The 7,329-nt window shown below is 35.8% G+C and overlaps 1 pseudogene; it reads right to left on the bottom strand.

The window, feature by feature from the left end:
- Positions 1-364: 364 nt before the first annotated feature.
- On the bottom strand, positions 365-5,901 carry LOC103600675 (annotated as a pseudogene).
- Between the last annotated feature and the right edge of the window lie 1,428 nt (positions 5,902-7,329).

Below are 7,329 nucleotides of genomic sequence, written 5' to 3'. Positions count from 1 at the left end.
TAAATATACAAATGTTTTAAAAAAAACTAGAAAGTATAATTCAAGTAAATTTTTATAACCTGCTAAAACAAAAGTATAGAACAAAAGAATGAGCATGCTAACACTGCTAAATATTCTACATATTTTAATAAACTGCTCATATAAGGAAAAATAAATGATATAAATATTTCTTTATGTAATGATATAATAAAATGGTCAAGGAATACATTAAGTGAAAACTACACATCCATAGAGAGAATAAATGTATGTTACTACCATATGCTCATCAAAATCATCATGTTAGTCAGTGACTCTATGATAAACGTATTGTAAATCAAATATCAAAGATCAATTTAACAAAACAGCTATTCATTTTGATGAGTTTTCACAAGCTGTATTCTTGATCCAAAGGATCACTTTTTTTATTTCAAGATGGAGTGATCTTTGCAGGAGATGGGGATGCACTAGACGGTGAGTCAGTTCCTTCATCAAAAGTTCTTGGTGATGATGCCAGACAGGGACCTTTCTTTCTTCCAAGGAATCCTCCATTTTCAAATCCTTCTTTCTTCCTTAACTCCACTTTACTTTCATTTTCATCTTCTGATGACCTTTTCTTGTGTTATGAGAAAACTTCCATTATTTTATGTGATTCCAATCCACTATCCAAGTCTGTCAAACTTTTTATTTCCTCCCAGGAGACTTTCTCTCAGATATATTACATTCCCCTATTGCCCCCCTCATTTCAGCTTGTACTGGACCCCAGTTACCATTTTCAGGAATAGCTTTTTCAACATTTCTGTTCAAATTAATAGTCTGGAAGTCCCTATAACTGTGAAAGTTTTCAATTCTTCTTGCCCTTGCTAACAAAGGACTCTCTCTGTACAGTCTCATTGAACCAACAGTAGCTGCTTCACGGATAGTTTCATGGTGCTGAAGCTGAAGGCTAGACTTTGATTTTCACAGGTGACTATGCTGAACCACAGAAGTTACCTGACTAACGTTGGTAGTAGCACAGTGAGTTGGGCTCAGATAATACGGGTACAGCAGTTTGAGCAAATCTTCTTTACTTGGACCACCTACCTCCTTTTCTTCACTTTTGTTAACCATACTCATAGAGTGGGCAGATCCCACACTTGAATGCTGTCGTTTATATGGCCTGTGAACAAGCAGTGCCTTGGCTCTGGGCCCATCCCACTGGATCCCTCACATTCTCTCACTTTAAGTGAAGTGAGGATATGGTAGTACAGTCAACAGCTTAGATCTCACATATCCTTTTCCCAGTGGATGAGAGTCTTATAAATAGTTTGTAGGTGATGAGAACTGTTGGGCCTTAAAAACTAACGCCACCTTAAGTGACATTAAAGGGGTGCCACTATGGGCCCACAAAGGCATACTAACGTGGCAGCCTAAGACAGCGCCGGGAGGAAGTAGGGTGGGAGTGTCTGCGGGAACCTTGCCTTAGCCCTTATTGGCCAAATACGCGCTTCCCCACTCGTGAACCCTGTGTGATTGCAATAGCTAGGCATTGAGACAGGATGCAGCCTCTCGTAACCTTTAAGCTGATTGGAGGATGTAAAAACCTCCCTTCCCCATTTGCCTTCAAAAGCAAGTGCTTGTGTGATAATAAACGGAACTGCTCGACAGAACCCCCACTGCGCTGTGTCTGAGTGTCCTTTAACGGGCTGGTTGGGGCCGGTGGCTGTGCTCACCTCTCGTCAAGGCTCTCTTCCCCCATCTCCTTCCAATGGGGACTGGAGTGAAAGAGGAATCCGGGTAATTCTCTCGCCCACCAAGGGAGATACTGAAGGTGAGGCTAGGGCTGTTCGGGTCAGCTGGCGGCAGACCTGACAGAGAACAACTTTCTGAATAATCACCTGTTGATCATCTTGTTCTCCAAAAGGCCCTGTGTCATTTCCAGGGTAATAGCTACCATGACTTTCTGTCTCCTCCAGAGACAGTATCTTGAATGATGCGAAAGGAGTAGAACCTGGCTGAATAGAGATCATTCCTCTGAATTGTGTTACTGCCCATGTTTTGGCATGATTATTACCTGCACAGACTGATACAAGATGCTTCTCTGATAGCATGAGTTTTGTAACAGGACTTCCATGAACCATGAAAGTCTGAAAAAGCTGAGGACTTGACCCAGCTGTCTCTGGGTGCTCACAATCACTCATGCTGCTCCAGAGCTCATACCATACACGATTTCAATCCATTTACCATTGACACTTGTTTTGGGTGTGAGATAAACACTCAGAGCAGTGATAGAATCGTTTAAAGGATCATGAAGTTCAGTGACAAGATCATTATCTTTTATTTGCAAAGGGAACTTCTGCATATCTATGTAATATATTGATTTGTTGTTACAACCCAGTAGAAGGAATGACTCATCGGTGTCACAACTAGTTGTAGGAACAACATATTAAACCTGACAATGCTGAGTGACAGCATTCCACACTCTCCCTTTCCCTGTATGACTTGTGGCCACCAACTGGTTACCAATAAAGAAGAGAGCATCTACAGGAATGCCAAAGCTGAACACTCCAATTTCACTGCCACTTCCCCCATCTTGAACACTGATGCTCCTCTCTGAGGCAACAGCAACCATTTTATCCTTGTGTCCATGTGGACCTCTGACCACTTTCACATTTAAATCTGCTTGTTCAATAGTCCAGTCCAAATATGGGCTTGTAAATACTTCGTGCCATCCTGAAGTTTGATGTGGAATATACTATAAAGCATATGTACTTCACAGGGCCTGGTTTTCCAAAGCATTGCAGTTTTAAATATTGACCTTGCGGAGGACTGGAAATTTCCCTCAGTCTATAAGTCTCTGTTGCAAGATAAGGATTGTGGAATAGCAGGTTGCTGGCTCAAAGACAGACTAGTTACTGATTGTTATGTAAAGATACTGAGAATTGCTATAGCAAAGAATGTTTGCTAAGATCAAACTGTTGTTGATAGGACCACTTAATTGCCTTACTAGAATGTCATCTAGCTTGTTTCACTGAAAGTTACCAGCCTATATTGTTAAACTATAACCCCACCTTTGTTCTCTTCCTGTAACTTCCTGGTCTGGAAAATAATGCAGGTAGAGAACCCCAATTCAGTGTTAATTTCCCAAGGAAGGAATGCCTCTCTCTTGAGGGTTCCAGGAGATTAACCACTTCAGGACCTCTCACTGCTCAGAAGAGATGGGCTTTGAGTAATCCTTTGCATCTCTGTCACCCAGGGAAAGTGGGGTGACAAATCTGTGGGGGGTGAAGCAACGCAAAGCAACAAAGTTTCTTTGATTCTGTAACACAGCAAAATGAGCACATGCGGTTACAATCCAGTTACGATGGCCAGCTACTATTAGCACCTTCCGTGGATCTACAGGAAATCCTAGCCTACAGTCCCTTCTCCAGTTCCAGAGATAACAGGCTGCATATCATTTCCCCATGCTTCACATTCTGTAGAATTTAGTCCATTCCTAGAATCAGCAGAGGATCTAATGGTGTTGTTTATTTTAAGACTAGGAATACCTGGTAGAGGCAAGTAACCATGAAAAAGGACACTGCCACAAGATGAATGCTCCAATTCTGCACATAAGAGAAGGCTTCTTATTAATAGAGCTATTTCATAAAATTCTGTTTTATGCCTGAGAACATTAATACTTACTCCCCTTAAGTCTAGTTCTTCTGTCTGAAGAAAATTTAAAATGGGTATTAATGCTGCTGGATCTCTAGCGATAAATATAGCACCAGTTTCATCTCAAAGTATTGAAATTCTTCCATTCAGCAAACTGGAAAAAAAAGAAAATAATCTTGAATCCACATAAGAGTTTGTCTAGAGGTACTCAATCTGATTCTCCCCCCATGTTCAGCTGCACTATCCCAGCCACCACCCCAGTGAAGTTGCTGCAGTGTCCTGCTGCCAACTCCAGTGGTTCTGGACGCCCACAGCAGAGCCAACAGAGGCAGCCGTCTGCAGCTGCCCATTTTTTTTTTATCACTTTTAAATGACTGATTTGTCATCATGCACCTATTGCCTCAAAATCTAATATATGACAGTACTTCAAAAAGTTCTTGGAAAGATTCATCTTATCTTTTAATTACATTTTTCCACAGATTCTTTGAAGCCTCCTCTCATTAGTGCTTTAAAGAAGTTCAATATCTTTTAATGAAATGCAGTGTATAAAAATTAAAAAATAAAATAAAAATCCTATCCACTAAGGTCCTAGAAGTTCTAGGAATCTCTTTTTGGCTGCTGAAAGTTTCAATTCCCAGGATCACCAAGCAGAGCAGATGCCAGATGTTCCCAGGACAATAAAACAGAATACTCTATGTGGTTAGAAATAATAATAATAAAAAAATGTAATATTTAGTGAGGAAAAGTTGTTTTTCCTTTCTTTTTATACAAGAAAGGTAACCAAAATAGTCATAGAAACAGGGGCTGACTTTCCTTTGTGTGACTATTTTGCCTATAGTTAATAATACTTTATTGTGCACTTAAAATTTTAAGAGCGTAGATCTCATGTTGTATTTTTATCACAATAAAAAATTTGCAGATATTGTAGATATATAAAAATTGTATCTTACTGCATTTTAAAGGTCTCTTCACACCAAGCATAATGCCCTTTCTTCAAGGGTATAAAACATTTAATACCTTTTTAATTTATATATTACATATATATATATATATATATATATATATATATATGTTTAATATGAAAATATACTGTTTTACAGACTAGCTAGGTCTCAAATATTATATTGGTAAGAGAATATTCTTAAAATATTATATATGACATCTTTCATTTAGATTGTTATGATTTTGCTAAACAGGATAACTTTATAAAGTTTATCTGTGCCTATAGTTATTCATTTACATGCATCCATATGAAAATAGTTAAAGAGCAGTAACTAATTTGTGCACGTTTTTAAGATTTAAGTTGAAACAGTGAAAATATATGACTTAATACTCCTTTTCAAATATAAAATGATTTTTGATAGAAGACTGGAAAAAAGTTATGCACATAAATTTGTATTATAATAAGAAAGGAAAGGCAAGTCATAGAATATTATCTTTTAAAGGCAGTTCAATGAAATAAGGAAAGGGAGCTGTTAGAAACAGAAAAGCAGAACAAAATGGTTCAAGTTCAATAGTTAGCCTTATCTTCAACACAAAAACCACAAGAATCATAGTGCACATTAGAAATTTAGTGGTTCTGATAAGCCCTGCAGTAAAGAGACTGTTTAACTTTGTCTATTGCAGATATTCTTTTAATTGGCTTGCTTAATTACTGATGTCCTTAATAATTTTGTTTTATAAAGTGAGGTATCAAACTGTAACATTTAAAAAAATATTTTTAAACATATTTATTGAGATATAACTACCATGCCATGCAACTGCTCATTTAAAGTATATAATCCAATATTTTTCTAGTATATGCACAGCTATAAAGCCATCACTGTGATTTTTGAACATTTTCATCACTCCCAAAGAACCATGTATCACATGAACAGTCATTCCCCTTTCCTCCCAGATCTTCATAACCACTAGTCTAACTCCATTTTCTATGGATTTACCTACTTAAGATCACATAATTAGAATAATATTTACCTATGAGTGGAATTATTTTATATAAATGGAATAATATGATATGTGGTCATTTACATGTGGCTTATTTCATTTAGCATGAAGTTTTCAAGGTTCACCCATGATTGCAGTATGCATCAGTTATTCATTTCTTTTTGTGGTTGAATACTTTCCATTTTATGAGTATAAAAGATTTTATTTATCCATTCATTAGTTGAAGTCATTTAGATTATTTCCAATAATACTGCTATGAATATTCATGTACAATCTTATAATATATTTTCATTTCTCTCTTAGTTGCATACCTAGAAGTGGAAGTGCTATATCACATGGCAACTCCATGTTCAGCTTTTTAAAGAACTGCCGGACCATTTTCCAAAGGGCTGCACCATTTTATACTCATATGTGGAGTTATAAACAAAAGTTGCAAATAATACTAGCTTTTAGAGCATTAATTGTTTTTTTTCTAATGTATTAGTCTCTTAAATCATGTTTTTTTTTAAAGTATATTTATAGGTTCTTGCTGCAATAATTGACCATGTATTTACCATGTATTTACCTTTATTGAGATTTACATTTCTTCATATGGCTTTGAGTTACTGTCCAGTGTTTTTATTTATTTATTTAATTAATTTATTTATTTTTTATTATTTATTTTTTATTTTTTATTTTTATTTTTTTTTCACCCTGCAGAGCTCTCTTGAGCATATCTTACAAGTCAGGTCTAGTGGTAACAAACTCCCTCAGCTTCTGCTTTTCTAGGAATATCTTAACTTCCTCCTTACTTTTGCAGCATAGTTTTGCTTGATATAAAATTCATGGTTGACTGGGGTTTTTTTGTTTGTTTTTGTGTTTGTTTTACTTTTAGCATTTTAAATATACTGGTCCATTGTCTTCTGGTCTCCAAATTTTCTGATGATAAACCTGTTAACAATCTTGTTGAGGATCCCTTGTATATGAGAAGTTGTTTATGTCTTGCTACCTTCAAGATTCTCTCTTTGTCTTTGTCTTTCAAAAGATTGCTTATAGTGTGTTAGAGTGTGGCTTTCTTTGAGTTCATCTTACTTGGAGTTTGTTGAGTTATTCAATGTTTATATTTATGTCTTTCATTACATTTCTTCATATGGCTTTGAGTTACTGTCCAGTGTTTTTATTTATTTATTTAATTAATTAATTTATTTTTTATTATTTTTTTTATTTTTTATTTTTATTTTTTTTCACCCTGCAGAGCTCTCTTGAGCATATCTTACAAGTCAGGTCTAGTGGTAACAAACTCCCTCAGCTTCTGCTTTTCTAGGAATATCTTAACTTCCTCCTTACTTTTGCAGCATAGTTTTGCTGGATATAAAATTCATGGTTGACTGGGGTTTTTTTGTTTGTTTTTGTGTTTGTTTTATTTTTAGCATTTTAAATATACTGGTCCATTGTCTTCTGGTCTCCAAATTTTCTGATGATAAACCTGTTAACAATCTTATTGAGGATCCCTTGTATATGAGAAGTTGTTTATGTCTTGCTACCTTCAAGATTCTCTCTTTGTCTTTGTCTTTCAAAAGATTGCTTATAGTGTGTTATAGTGTGGCTTTCTTTGAGTTCATCTTACTTGGAGTTTGTTGAGTTATTCAATGTTTATATTTATGTCTTTCATCATATGGGAAGTTTTTTTTTTTTTTTTTTTTTTCCANTTGAGGATCCCTTGTATATGAGAAGTTGTTTATGTCTTGCTACCTTCAAGATTCTCTCTTTGTCTTTGTCTTTCAAAAGATTGCTTAT

Source organism: Galeopterus variegatus, unplaced genomic scaffold, assembly GCF_000696425.1.
Source record: "Galeopterus variegatus unplaced genomic scaffold, G_variegatus-3.0.2 Scaffold3415, whole genome shotgun sequence".
Classification (NCBI taxonomy): domain Eukaryota; kingdom Metazoa; phylum Chordata; class Mammalia; order Dermoptera; family Cynocephalidae; genus Galeopterus; species Galeopterus variegatus.
The sequence above is the reverse complement of the archived record's forward strand: the minus strand, read 5'-3'. Positions and strand labels throughout refer to the sequence as shown.